This window comes from Vicugna pacos, chromosome 6, assembly GCF_048564905.1.
Source record: "Vicugna pacos chromosome 6, VicPac4, whole genome shotgun sequence".
Taxonomy (NCBI): Eukaryota; Metazoa; Chordata; class Mammalia; order Artiodactyla; family Camelidae; genus Vicugna; species Vicugna pacos.
The window spans coordinates 51,639,345-51,655,125 of record NC_132992.1 but is presented as its reverse complement, the minus strand read 5'-3'; the positions used below and the strand labels follow the sequence as shown (position 1 = coordinate 51,655,125).

Below are 15,781 nucleotides of genomic sequence, written 5' to 3'. Positions count from 1 at the left end.
TAGCTCAGTAATTTATCAACCCTAGAATCCTCATAATGCTCATAATGGGTCTCCATACAAGAAAACAAAAATTAGGAACAGCAATTTTCAATTAAAACTATTTTTGATCACCCTAGATGAGAGATGATTTGAAAATTACCTACAAAAGTATCACTAATTATCAGTTGTGAAAAATTTGATGAAGTTCAAATTTTGTGAAGAACTTTCATCCACAAAAAATAAAATTAATTCATTGAAAACAATCAATGTATCTACATAGAAAACCCTAAAGAAGTGACCAGAAAACTACTAGGACTCATCAATGAATATGGTAAAGTTGCAGGATATAAAGTTAATATACAGGAATCTGTTGCGTTTCTATACACTAACAATGAAATAGCAGAAAGAGAAATTAAGGAAACGAGACCATTTACCTTCACACCAAAAAGAGTAAGATACCTAGGAATGATCTATCCAAGGAGGCAAAAGACCTGTATTACAAAAACTATAAGAAAGTGATGATGTAAATTGAAGATGACATAAACAAATGGAAGGATATACTATGTTCTTGGATTGGAGGAATCAATATTGTTAAGGTGGCCATACTGCCCAAGGCAGTTTACAAATTCAATGCAGTCACTATCAGTTACCAATGACATTCTTCATAGAGCTGGAACAAAAAATGTTAAAATTTGTATGGAAACACTGAATAACCGAAACAATCTTGAAAAAGAACGGAGCTGGGGGAATCATGCTCCCTGACTTCACACTATAGTACAAAGCTACAGTAATCACAACGGTATGGTATTGGCACAAAAACAGACACACAGATCAATGGAACAGGATAGGAAGTCCAGAAATAAACCCACGTGTGTATGGTCAATTAATCTACCACAAAGGAGGCAAGAATATACAGTGGAGAAGACAGTCTCTTCAATAAATTGTGCTGGGAAAACTGGACAACTACCTGTAAAAGACTGAAATTAGAACATTCTCTAACACCATGTACAAAAATGAACCAAAAATGGATTAAAGACCTAAATGTGAGACCAGATACCATAAAACTCCTAGAGGAATACACAGGCAAAAAACTCACGGACATACAGCACAGCAATATATTTTTTGAACCAGCTCCTAGAGTAATGGAAATAAAAACAAAAATAAACAAATGGGATCTAATTAAACTTAAAAGCTTTTGCACAGCTAGGGATACCATCAACAAAATGAAAAGACAACCTACAGTATGGGAGAAAATATTTGCAAATGATGCAACTGACATGGGACTAATTTCCAAAATATATAAACAGCACATACACCTTAATATCAAAGAAACAAGCACCCCAAGTCAAAAATGGGCAGAAGACCTAAACAAGCAATTCTCCAATTAAGACATACAAATGGCCAATAGGCACAGGAAAAAAATGCTCAGCATCGCTAATTGTCAGAGAAATGCAGATCAAAACTTGAGATGTCACCTTACACCAGCCAGAATGGCCATCATTGAAAAGTCTACAAATGATAGATGCTGGAGAGGGTGTGGAGAAAAGGGAACCCTCCTACACTATTGCTGAGAGTGTAGACTGGTGCAGCCACTGTGGACAGTATGGAGATTCCTTAAAAAACTGAAAATAGACTTACCATGTGATCCAGCAATCCCACTCCTGGGCATATATCCGGAGAAAAATAGAAGTCAGAAAGACACATGCACCCCAATGTTCACAGTAGCATTATTTACAATAGCTAAGACATGGAAACAACCCAAATGTCCATCAACAGATGACTGGATAAAGAAGAAGTGGTACATATATACAATGGAATGCTACTCAGTCATAAAAAAGAATAAAATAATGCCATTTGCAGCAATATGGATGGACCTGAAGATTGTCATTCTATGTGAAGTGGACCGGAAAGAGAAAGAATGCCGTATGACATCACTTATATGAGGAATCTAAAGAAAAACAAACAAACAAACAAAAAGAAATGAACTACTTGTTTATAACTTAAATGACTGATTTCTTGAATAAGTATAACCACATTTGACTGTCCTTTATGATTGGATTACTGTTGATTCTTATTTTGTAGTTGGCTTTGTTCCTTTGATAACTAGATAAGTTTAAGAGGCTAAATCTCTAATCTGTTCTTAGAAACATCGGTCAGTACATATATGTAAACAACAAAAATGTGCAGCATACTGCGTATATGTATTTACATGCAATATGTGTATGTGCATTTGAACTGTAATGATTCTACCTAATAAAACTGAAAAAGGAAAAAATAGCATAAAAAACAATCAATGTATCAATGTTGCTTTGAATGGCACTTGCCATTAATACCAGAACAATTGTTGGAACCCACTAGGCCTGTGTAACATGAACACTTTGTCCGTTAGATGCTCAAGTATTTCAAATGATAGTTCTCTTAGGGATAAAAACATTTTCTAGTTCTTTCATTCAATAAATGACTCTGATAAGTTACCATGTCTGGGACATAGGTGCTCCAGTCTGTCTTCACTGGCATTGATTAATGGTCATGACCAGAGGAAATGACATTAAACTCCTCTTGGAAACTTTCACTGCATAGTTTAATTCCACAGGTAGTTAACTGACAACTTTTTGCTGTCTTTCACTAGGATGAAGACTTGGAATACTTATTCTGACTGTTATTGAGGCTATTTGCTTCATACGACTTTGTAAAATATCATTTCTGGATTTGATAAGAGGCTTCTTTAAGAAGCTATGTGATTATTACAATTCTGAAGAATGAATTGTTGGTCTCATCCACTTATAATATTGGTAATGTTCTAAACTATACCAATGTACTTTTCTCTCCTGGCATTTTATATAATTAAACTGTTCTTTGTTTACCTAGAATTTTTATCTGCCTTGAATTGGTTAGATGTTAAAGGTTGAGACGGAGAATAAGTTATGGGAAAATGCAGAAATAGAATAAATACCTAGTTCGGTTATTTAAAGCAGAATATGGCAGTAAGAAACGCATCCTGAAGCCCTGAATTTGTGAAGAAAGACAGGCTTTCCTAAATTCTCTTAGCTTTCTTTTAATATTTCATGAATCAAGATCAAAAGAAACTATAATTTGAATTCTTCAAAGTGTTGAGAGGACATCTCTTCGTTCACAAAAACGAAATTTGCTGTACTAGAAACTGAAGGGTTAAGCTTTAGGTTTTTACATCCTCAGAATTACTTCCTTCTGTTATCTAGTGCCTTATAGGAAAAAGTGAACAGGAGAGAAAAGAGGAAGGCGATCAAATGGATAAGGTACCAGTCTCTCCAGGACTTTAACCTCAAGTTGATGGGGACACTTCAGAAATATTCAGATTATCCAGATTAGTAAGGTGATGGGAAGTGAGAACATCTGACCTCTGGCATGCTTCAGTCTAGGAGATGCCTTATCCACAGGGCTACTGCCAGTATGGCATGTAGCAATAGCCAACACTTATCCAAAGGAGCTGGAATCACCATTTGTCCCTGGAGCCTCTGCCCCATAGGTAAATAAGCCACAGAACTCCATATGCCTCATTGTTGAGACCCAGAGTGTCTGAGAGTGCTGGTGACCTAGGTGGAAGTGGAGCAGAAACCTTGAGATTGTAGTAAATGACTGAAAATGTGTATTCTGCGATGAACACTAACCTAGTGGTACCTAACACTCAAGTGGAACCAGATGCATCTCAGCACTTAGAAGAGACGAGTTGCATTTTAAAATTTTCACAGCTATCTTCAACATTCAGGTGGAACCAGTTACATTTCTGCAGCCACCAATCCAACTACTAATTCAAAAGAGAGATGAGAGAAAATACAAGAGAGCAGGAAACAGATCCAAGAATAGCCTCTCTCAAGACATGAGGCTCTGTGAAACATAAGCCTATTCCAAATACATAACTCAATTTTGGAGAACCTAACGGACCTGGCCCAGAAATCTGAAAGGTTAGCATTTCTACTAAAGAAATCCAATAAAGATTACCATTTTGGACTCTAGTTTTGTCGCCTCTGTCTCCAAATCCATCCTAAAAATTGAAGACTCATAAAGTAGTTTAGAAACAGTAAGGAATCAGAGAATTATTCTGTTGCCTATTTGAGAACATATATAATCTTTCTATGAGCATTTGCAAAAATCTCTATGAAACATATTTTATAATGTTATATATACACAATTTTAATATATTTATTTTACATACATATATATATATATATATATATATATGCACACACACAGTATATATATAACATATATAAAAATCTTGGTAATGTATTAGTTTCAGAAAGTGGCTGACATCAAACTTTTTAAAATGCCCCAGACATTAAAAGTTTCATTTGCTTCAAAGAATAAACTAAATGAAATTACTTTCTAAAAGGAACTGAAGGTGGATTTCCTAATGAATGCCTAATACTGCCCAGTTTAGGTACTGATTATGGGGCCCATTGGGTGGGGAGTTGGAAACAATGATATATTTTTCTCTGTGTCACTGGCTGACATTGTATGAAGGTGGCAAAATGAGTCGTGAAAGTCACTACAGTGATAATTGTTCAAGAACTGCACATACAACTGCAGTAACTCAATGCAAATTATTAACAATATTCTGTTTGTATTCCAATGAAAACCAAAACTACTTCTATTTAATTTATATTTTCTCCTAACTTGGGGCTTCCCATATCAGTGTTTTACATACCAACCAAGCCATAATCTCCTGAAAATCTTCCCACTAATCTTTCAATTATGGGTGAGAAATCAGAAATCTGTTATCTTCTGCTTATCTAGGATAAGATTAACTATCTCCTTAAGGAGAGTTTGCAAGTTTCTAAAATAATGCTTATATAAAAAGTCTGTACAGGAAATTTATAAATCATTAGGTTACCATTTCGTACGCTGGGTTAGATATTCAATAAGTATTTGCTGATAATAAGAAAATTCAAATTCAGTTACTTGATTCTCAGCCACATAAACTGTATGGTATTAAATGTTTAGATAAGATAGAATTCTGACTGTACTTGAGAATGAATACTCGCTGAATTTTCTTACATAGATGTTAGTAATCTATCTCATTATAGGCTTTGCAAGGTTATCATTTCTACATTAAGAGGCTTAAAAACAATGACAATGAAAATTTAAATTGAACACCCAAGAGACATGGCTTTTGGTGATCTGTATGGATGTAAAATCCCCTATAAATATATTCTCTATTTAATTTCATTTTGTAGAAGTAAGATTACATTTTTCTCCTGTCTATCGTGTTTCATGAGCAATTTGCATTGTTTAAAGACAAAAAGAGAAGATTAGGATTTTTTTTTTTGATATTCAAGACAGGTATATACACCTTATAATGAAAGCATTCAGCTCTTACTGTAAGTTCATTCCACTTATAAAATTTTAAACAAAGCCTTTTGCTTTTCCATACATGAAACCAGCTTAAATAGGAGGTGAAGAAATGCAATAGATATTCTGATTGCATCAAGTTTCCAGAAATAATATTTACAATGAGAGAGAGAGAAAAAAAAAAGATAGAAAGGAAAAGGAGCAGCCATGCATATTTTGTGACAGGCATATTTCTGTTAGCTTGTAAGGCCTAAAATGAACAACTACTGCAAAAGAGATTTGGACTGATGAATCTAAAATTTGCGAGTACTTGAAATGCCTAGGAAGACAGCCCTGTGAAAGATTAAAATAGCCCACTCTGACTTCAGATCCATTGAGTAGCAGAATTAACCATGGAGGATCATTCAGAGGTGCATTTGGTTTCACTTCAAAGTTATTGTCACCCAGGTGCCATTTATTTGCTAATAAAATTACTCCAAAAATTTGTAATTTCACTCTTGTAATACTTGCACTGTGCTTTTTAATGACCTGTCTGTAAATATAAAGCCTAACTTGAAGAGTTCTGTGCATCAGTTCCAGCCAGTGTTATCATGAGAAGGCTTTTATTGGGGAATTCTTTTGAGTTTTTCTTAGTTTGGTTTTTACTTTCTGTTAAGTTTGGTTTACCCTCATCACTCATACGTGCAAGACTGGGGTTTAATGACTTCATCCTTGAAGAGCTTACTGTCATTGATAATGCACTTTTTAAACAAAGGTTTACCTTCAGCTAACTTGGAGTTTATTGCCTTTTTTTTTTGTATATAAAATCACAGCTTCTTTATCTAGTCATCTGTCAATGGACATTTAGGTTGCTTCCTGGTCTTAGCTATTGTAAACAGTGCTGCGATGAACATTGGGGTGCATGTATCTATTCAAGTTAGAGTTTCCTCTGGAATACATGCTCAGGAGTAGGATTGCTGGATCATAGTGAAAGACTATTTTTAGTTTTTTAAGGAATCTCTATACTGTTTTCCATAGTAGTTGCACCAAATTACATTCCCACCAGCAGTGTAGGAAGTTCCCTTTTCTCCACACCCTCTCCAGCATTTATCATTTGTAGATTTTTTAATGATGGCCATTCTGACTGGTATAAGGTGATACCTCATTGTATTTTAACTTTTCTGATTCTTGAGAAATAAACATATTTTATATGTTTAAAAATAAACTACAGAATTATGGTGAGGATTTAAATAAGACCGTGAACATAAAGCATTTACCAAATGCCTGGCAATGAAGTTTTAAAAGTTAACTATTATTTTTTTCTAAATGTAATTTGAAAAATTTAGTTAGGAATACAGGTAACCAACAGGAACTCTCCTGTTAACTCTAAAACCAGGAAAAAGGGCTAGGATAATATGATAATTATGATTCAAAGAACACATGGAAAACACAAGTGGTGGCTTTTCCCAACACAGTCTTAATAGTGTTTTATGGAATGAAGAATGGATTTCCTGGCAAAACTTTTAACATAGAATACAGTGTTCACAAAGGGAAGAAAAAGTCATTAGCAAACTCAAAGAAGAGCTTCACAGAGGAAATGAGACCCTACCCAGATAGAGGGTAGCAGGATAAAACAATAGGCACGTGGTTTGATTTTTAGAGTAGAAAATGCATAATTGTTGGTAAAGTTGCTTTTAAATATTTCGTTCATCAAATATCAAATTACATTTTAGGCATTTAATACTTGAAAATGCTCTGAATTCCTGTAATATCATACCAGAGAAGTAAAAATTGAGACTATCCTCATGACAATTTATCTCTTCTTTTCACTAATAAGACTGGTAAAATTTAAAATCAGATCAATATTTGAAAGAACAAATTTTGGTGACAGGGTAAGGAAACAAGCACTCTCTTATGTTGCTGGTGAGGATTCAAAATTTATAATCTCTGTGGAGGAGAATTTGGTAATATCTAACTTAACTATGTGTGTATTTACCCCTTTATGCAGCAACCCCATTTCTAGGTATTTACTCTAAGGATATTCCCAATAGTACAAAAGTATATATGCGTATTTATTCACTGCAGCACTATTTACAATTATTTGCAATCTCCTTATTACCTTCTGTTGGCGAGAGGATGATAAACATTGTGTACATCCACACAATGGAGTACAACATTTCTGTTTTGAAAAAGAATGAAAGAGATTCTATAAACCAATATAGAATGAGTCTAGGATACACTTTTAGGTGAAAAAGCAAAGAAAGAGTATCTTTAGTACACTACTTTCTGTAAAGAAATAAAAGGAAATACGAAAATATACAGATATCTGCTCAGTTTTTTTCTTAAAAAAACACCTGAAGGAAAAAAATGTAGACAAGTGAGATTGGTTATCTAAGGAGTGAGAATGAGGTTAAAAGTGTGAAGATACTTCTCAATACCTTTCGTGCATTTCTGACTTTTTGTTGGTTCACAACCCCAGGAACTTCCAGGGTGAAATGTGAAACCATTCCTCATCTATAGAGGGCAGGAAGAGACCAAAGAAAAAGCCTGATCACTGATCACTCAGAGTGGTAGGCGGTGGGTTTAATAAGCAAGGAGACTTACTGATGAGGCCTGTTTTGGGCAGCTGCAAGACGAGTGGATCTCTGCCCGCACCTACCAGAATCTTCAGTTTATACAGAGGCCTTACCTGGGTTCAGTCCTGTGTTCTGTCCTGACAGCCTCAACACCACCTTACTATCTTAAGACTGTGTCTTCTTGGGCAGCTCCTAGCATGGGGAAGGCGAGCAGAATGCACCTTCCAAGGACAGGGGAGAGGGTGAGGAGCCTCCCATTGCCCGGGGCCAGCTCACGGGTCAGCCAGTGGGCATGTCTTCTCAGGACCTCCTCCAACACTTTTAGAATCATGTTAGTGTTTCAGACATTCAAAAATAATTTTTAAAAAATCAAATAGTTTGGGTAAAACCCCTAAAAGCACATAAACAAATGATATAAACATTAAATATGAAACCTCACTGAAGGGCAGAGAAAAAGGAACCAGTTTTTGGATATAATATTTATACAAGCATAAACAAATACTGAACTCTAGTTATAGTATGTACACTTTTTCAGTGGTACAGTTTAGCAATTCTCAAACTACTTTCTGTTTATTCTTGGATTAAGCAAATTAGTGCATATATTACAGATGTCTGAGTTTACTCTTAAAATGTTTAAAATGTAAGTGTGTGTGTGTGTGTGTGTCTGTATGTGTTGTAAGGGCAAATACATATTAAAAATAAGAAATTTGATTCTCTCTGTTGAAAATAAGGGAAGAGAGTTGCCTTCTCTCTTTTCTTAGAGCATGTACTTTAGGCAACTTGTAAGTTCATTCTCAGTATCTTTGAAAGGTATGCAAACATTTTTTGAAGCTAAATAAGGCTCCTGTTAGCTGTAAGACCCAGAATGTCTTTCTCAAAGAACCAAGAACCATCTCTTTGTAATGTGGTCATGGAGCAAAATAGTGCCCCAGTCTCCCGTTCTCCATGGGCCTACCTTGGGTGAGTCCCTGACTCCAGGTTTCAAACAGATTGTATCTGATGGATTATACCGAAGGGTGATATGCTCTTCTGTCTAGGCAATGTCTCTGCAGATTTCTTGTAAAGAGCACCACATTCTGAATTAATGCTAATTCAATAATACAACTTTCTTTCCCTTATACCTTTGCGGAGAGGTCTTCTGCATTGGGATATTTGTTATTATATTACCTCAACAGTAGAGAAAGGGAGAGAGCATAAGGAAGAGAGAGGGAAAGACAAAGAGAGAAAAGGAGAGAAGGAAAAGCAAATGTGACAGTGTTGACATTTGGGACATTTGGGTAAAGATTATAGGGAATTCTTCGCATAGTTCTTTTACCTCTTCAATAAGTCTGAATTTATGTCAAAATCAAAAGAAAAAAAAAGAAAGCAATGAATAAAACAGTAAATAGTATGGGGGTACAGAAAAAGTGCCAAGCGTGAAACTCACCAGCCTTGGGTTAGTTTCATTCAGGAAATCCAGGGCCTTGGTGCCTCTTTCAGAGTCTTGTTCCATCACTAAGAAGATCTCGAGCCTGACCTGTAACAAATTTATCCACCTTGTCAGTTTATCTACTTAGGAAGTTTTCAGAACCACCTTAGCACTATAATACGAAACATTTTCTCAATCTCTTGACAAATCAAGATGCAATTAAATTTCCAAAAATGACTGAGAAGTTATTATATTTGATTTGCAAATTTGGAAATAATGCATTATGCAATGATTATTTAGCAAATTCAGCAAATCTGTCATTTCCAAAGGCCAAAAAATTTGTAAGTCACTCTTAATATGATAAACAACAAAAATTATAATATGTACAAGAAATCAACTGTGCCTAAAAATTAGAGAAGATCCTGTATTTTATAATCAAACCTTTTGATGTTTTTAAAAACAATTCTATTGAGCTTCAGTGGAAGAGAGGAAGCTGTAGTGTTTCTGTGAACTATCAGAAAGGGAAAATGTCTCAGTAAATTATAAAAAATTAAAGGTAAATACTCATCTGTGTCTACACGGAACATTTATTTTCCTATCTTTCTACATATCAGTTCTATAAATCCTCTATTTCAAAGTTATGTACCCGTTGTTTTTATGGGATGGATAGTCTCTTAAATGATGTGTATTCCTCACCACTGTAACGGTGTGAGTTATTTCTTTTTGTCCAAATAGCTTAGCCTGTAATTCAAACCATCTCTCCTTACTAAAATTATAGGCAAAGCAAAAAGTGTTGAGTGTCAGAAAATAAAGACAAAAGCGATATCATGTACTATCTTCCATTTCTTGTACTCCTATTATCCTTTTGCCAAATCTCCTTTCACTGCTATCCCACTAGCTTCATTAACTAGTTTGGTCAAAGAAATTCTAAAAGTATACAAACAATGATAATTATAAAAAAAAATAGCTAACATATAATAACTTGTGACATGTCATGCACTGTTATGCTTTTACATTTATTTTACTTCTTACAACTCCAAAAGTCTTATTATCTCCAGTTTATAGATGAGCTAACTGAAGCTCAGAGAGATTAAGTAACCTTTCCAAGGACACAAAGCTAGTAAATGAGTGGGTCATTTTAAATCAAGGACTGTCTGATTTCAAAAGCCTGGAAAAACCATCTGTAACAACAGTATTTCTTAACCTGGACTCATCATCTGAACCATGGAATAAAAGAAAAGAAATTTGACCAACCACTTCCTCCATTTCCCAAGGTATAAAACTAGACTATTCCAGATGCACAGAAGAGAAGTTAATTCATTAGCCTCTACTCATTAGTGATTACTATATTCAGGATAATGTGCTTTGCACTATATGTATATTAATTCATTTAATACTGAAAGTCACCCAGGGGAAACATGGCATCATCTCAAGCTTCCATGCTGGGAAACTAATGCTCACAACAGAGTGAATTGACTGAGTTCATATAGACACTAAGGGTGGTAAGAGAACAAACAGCAAGCATGGTATTTCAGTTGATCCTAATACATTACTTAGAAAATACTATAAAGTGGGAACTCCAGGTAATGAATGGGTTATTTACTCTGTCATTTTGTTCTCAGACCTGACTGCACGAGGTGCCTGAGTCTCACCTTAAGAAATTCTGTTAAAATGGATCTAGGGTACTCTCAGGGCATCAAGATTTTAAAAGCTCCCCAGATGACTCTAAGGTACAGTCAGCTTTCACATAACCTCGAAAATCATCTCTTCTCTTTTTTTCTTCACCTCCTCCTCCTTCTTCATTATCATCATTTCCCTCCCCAATAAATGTACCAATTGTCTTAAGTACTGTAAAGATATATCAGGCTATATTTCAAAGAGAAGCAAAGAGGTTATCTGATACATCTCATTGATTTCACATGATGCTATCTCTAAATCAGGCAAGCCAGAAGAAAGTATAAACTACTTCCACAAAGAGCAATTTCCTACTCACTTTTCATACAGTAGCATAGGATCCCTATCAGTAGGTCTGTCTTCAGAGGGAAATTCAGTTGTTGTAATGTAGGTTATCCAGTAATCTGCTGGACTGATCATTATCACCACTTTATAAACAGAGTACTTATCTGTGCTTTGCAGAATCTGAGAGGTAAGAGACAGACCAAGCATGTGCTGAGACTACCTGAGTAGATGTGACACAAGGGGTTGTGGGAAATAGTATAGATTCAAAGAATCAGAAGCTGGAAGATCACTCATCTTACAGAAGAGCTAACAGAAAAGTGCACTGAATGGGCCATGGCTTCATAACTGAATATCAAGGCTCCCACCAGTAATGAAGCACCAAGTAGAACCACCACTATTGAAAAGCCAGTTTTTGCTTGTGTGGCTCTCCCTGGTTAAATCTACTTCTTAGCTTTTCTTCTCTTGACTCCTTCACCCAAGGCTCACACAGAAGAAAGGAGATGAGCAAATAAGCCACATTCAAAGAAAAAGAACCAAAGAGAAATGAGAAAGTCATTGGTATCAAGGATACCATATTGATTCTCACTATTACACTTGTTAGGTATGTGACATCTGACAGGTAAACAATCTTGAGAAAGATCGAAGCCGGAAGTATACTTGGTGGTTTCAAACTAAATCACAAACCTACAGTGATCAGAACAGTGTGGCACTGGCATAAAAGCAAACACACAGATCAGTGCAACAGAACAGAGAATGCAGAAATAACCTATGTATATATGGTTAGTTGGTTTCTGACAAAGGAACCAACTGGGGAAAGGATAATTTCTTCAATAAACATTGTTGGGAAAACTGGAGAGCCACAAGCCAAAAAATGAAATTGGACTCCTATCTTATACTATAGATAAAAATCAATTCAAAATTGATTAAAGACTGGAATATAAGACCTAAAATTTTCAAACTCCTAGAAGGAAACATAGGTGATAATTTCCTTGACACTGGTTTTGGTAATGTTTTTTTTTTTGACTTGGTAACAGAAGCAAAAATAAAGAAGTATGACACCATCAAACTAAAAGGCTTGTGTTCAGCAAAGGGAATTATTAACAAGATGAGAAGGCAAACAGGAATGAGAGAAAATAGTTTCAAACCACATACTTGATAAGGTGTTAATATCTAAAATATATAAGGAACTCATACAACTTAATAGCAAAAAAACAAAAATAACTTAATTGAAACATGGATAGAGGATCTAAATAGACATTTTTCAAAGAAGACACAAAAATGGCCAATAGGTACATGAAAATTGCTCAGTATCACTTATCACCAGGAAAATACTAACCAAAATCATAATGAGATATTACCTTAGGACAGCTATTATCAAAAAGACAAGACACAAATGCTGGCAAGGATATGCAGAAAACAGCACCCGTGTGCACAGTTGGTTGGAATGTAAGCTGGTGGAGCCACTATGGAAAACAGTACGTAGGTGCCTCAAGAAATTAAAAATAGACCTACCATATGATCCAGCAATCCCATTTCTGGGTATATATCAAAGGAAACAAAACAAATATCTAAAAGGTATATTTGTACTCCCATGTTCCTTGAAGCATTATTGACAGTAGCTCCGGAAACTGTGACACACACACACACACACACACACACACACACACACACACACACACACCTTCAGCCTTAAAACAGAAGGAAATCATGGTAACATGGATAAACCTGGAGGGCATTATTCTAAATGTAATAAATTGGAGAAAGACAAACACTGCATGGTATCACTTATGTGTGGAATATTTTTTAAAAGTCAAATTTATGGAAGCTGAGGGTAGAAAAGAGATTGCTGGGGCTCGGGGGGGGGGGTTGGGCAGGGATAAGAGGGGGAAGCTGGAAAAGGGGTGCAAACTTTCAGCTTTAGGAAAAATAAGGTATGAGGATGTAAAGTATAATGTGGTGACTATAGCTGATAACACTGTTTTGTAAGCGCTGAAATTTACTAAGAAAGTAGGACTTAAATGTTCCCACCAAGTGTGAGGGAGGGATATATGTGAGGGGATGGAAGTGTTAACATAATGGGGGGGGATTCTTTCACAGGTGTATATATATCAAATTATCCATTTTTATTCTTTAAATATCTTAAAACTTTGTCAATTATACCGTGATAAAACTGGAGAAAAAACTTTCAGGAAGATAGGAATTTTGTTTTATTTGCTGCTTTAGATGTATTTTTTATAATAGTGCCTGGCACATAGGAGAAATTAGTTTGTCATCATCTCTAGGTGCCCTTTACTTAATTTTCTCTCACTCTGCTTATCTTTCCTCCTCTGACCAAGTGTTCTTCTTTTTGAGATTTCTATTGTTTTGCTCACCACTTTCTGGCTTGGGGGTTATTTTGCTAAAATAAAATCCTTCCTGAGTTTTTATCTGCTTTACGTATTCATCCATTGACACTGTCTTCCGTTTTAATTTGAATACTATGGTTACTACAGACAGAAATTTTCATTTTAATTTACTTTTCCTAGTTGAAAGTTATTAATTAAACAGCACATTTTCAATACTAACTATATGGTTGTTGAATGTATATATTGTAGAGGATACAAGAACATTTCAAGAAAAAGTAGCTTCCTTCAATGAACTAAGAATATAGTTGGGCAGAAAAAATTAGAGAATAAATATAAATATATGTACCTCAAAGTGATAGTTCTGTTACTATACGCAACATAGGTTGAGAAGAGAAAGTCTGGTGTGGGCTGCTTTAATTTCTTTACCTCTGCAGTAGAGGACTTGCTTTTCTCCTTAGCCTTCTCTTTCATACATAGGGGCATTTTGCTTCTAGTTTTTGTTTTCAATTATTATTATAGAGAATTAAAGCACATAGAAAAGAAGAAAGAATACTATAGTGAACCTCATGGACCCGTGACCTAGTTTTAATAATTACTGCTTAACACTGATCTTATTTCATTTCATTTATACCCGCACCTAATCCTATGAAGCCAATCCCCAGTACCAAATCATTTTATTTGTAAATATGTCAGTGTGAATCACTAAATAAATGGACCACTTAAAAAAATAGCAATAGTGTTATTATTACACCTATACAAAGGAAACAATTTTTAATATTATTAGAATTTACTCAATATTCATATTGTCCCAGTTGTCTCTTTTATAGTAGATTTTACTTGAATCAAAATACAAGCATTCTTTACCTTTGCAGTTGATTAACATCTCCTTAAGAATATTTTTATTGACACGTGTTGAGTTTCTAAAGCTTGAACTTTATTTAATTGTGAAACCTTTTGTCTAAGCTTGGGCTGGAGAACATATTTAATGAGGTGTTGACACTAGGAAGAAAATTGAGATATCAGAGTATGATTTCTGCAAAAAATTATTCGTTTCAGTGGTTTGAGGATGAGAGCTTTAACTAAGTGGCCTAGAACTTCCTACTTATCACTGTCTCATACACCGCAGTGGTCACCCTGATTGCAACACCTCCGCATGTGCATAGCCCCCACCTAAGTTAAGAGTGAGTGATTCTCATGCCATAGGGATTCTTGGGCTGTCTTTCTATGACCATGGGTTGTTATTCAATGGGAGGTTATTCTATTTAAATGTTAGTATTTATTCAATTTCTCCTGCCATAACCTTATGTGATTTTTTTTTTTTGCAAGGAAAAGAGGGGTAGCACACTGTAACAGCAATGATTGGAAATAACTCTAGAAATGTCAGGGACTTTTTATTTACACAATAATTAGCAGGTTAAATGCCAACAGGTACATTTAATAACTGTGATATTTTGCATTTGGACCACAGCCAACATCATCAGTAAATGTAGTCACTTAAGGATCACATGGCATTCTGATCTTAAATTGCAATGTTATTTATTAAGACATATTTTAATTACTCAATGGTAACCTTGACTATTATATGGTGTGTATTGTGAGTACTGAAAAGTTAACTGTACACAGAGTTTGCTAAAGTATTTGAGAGCAAACCGCATGTCATTTTAGCTTTTGTCTTCCTTAAATTTTTTTAGGGTATAACTTTATTGTCCTACCATGAAAATTCAGGTTTTCTCAATTCATGTACAATGCTTTAAAAATATGATCATTACATTAAATAATTAACCCAGTGAATATGTATTTAATGCCTATTGTATGCCAGATACTATTCTAAGGACTAGGTATAAAGCTGAGACTAACACAAAAAATCCCTGCCTTCATGGAGCCTCCTTAAAATAACCCTCCCAAGAGAAAAAAGGAAGAGTTCTCACTGACGTTTCTGGAAAAAATATGAGTGAATTTATTAAAGATCTGACACGTTCCAGGCTCTGTGCTAAGCAGCAGTGACCACGATGGAGCACAGTCAGGAGTAAGCTGAAGACTAGGCAAACTGAAGAGTCAACAGCAGAAACACCAGGCGAAAACTGAAGGCAGTGTTGGCAGATGAGAGTATTAGTGGGAGGTAATGAAAGAGAAAGATATGGAGGATATGGAGATGGAATTTTCTCACCTTTCTGGACGGTAGATTCTTGGACAAACAAAATTGATTT

General features: G+C 35.2%; 2 long non-coding RNA genes across 6 annotated transcripts in view; one reads left to right on the top strand and one right to left on the bottom strand.

Moving 5' to 3' along the window:
* The window catches only part of LOC140696912 (uncharacterized), a 347,036-nt gene extending 344,194 nt beyond the window's left edge, over positions 1-2,842 (top strand). The window contains exon 7 of the long non-coding RNA XR_012073581.1: positions 2,609-2,842. This is a non-coding gene — a long non-coding RNA (uncharacterized lncRNA). The remainder of the gene's footprint in view (positions 1-2,608) is intronic.
* Positions 2,843-9,294: 6,452 nt separating this feature from the next.
* LOC140696911 (uncharacterized) overlaps positions 9,295-15,781 on the bottom strand; it is a 284,041-nt gene continuing 277,554 nt past the window's right edge. For all 5 annotated transcript variants that reach the window (XR_012073574.1, XR_012073577.1, XR_012073576.1 and 2 more), the window contains one exon: positions 9,295-9,378. This is a non-coding gene — a long non-coding RNA (uncharacterized lncRNA). The remainder of the gene's footprint in view (positions 9,379-15,781) is intronic.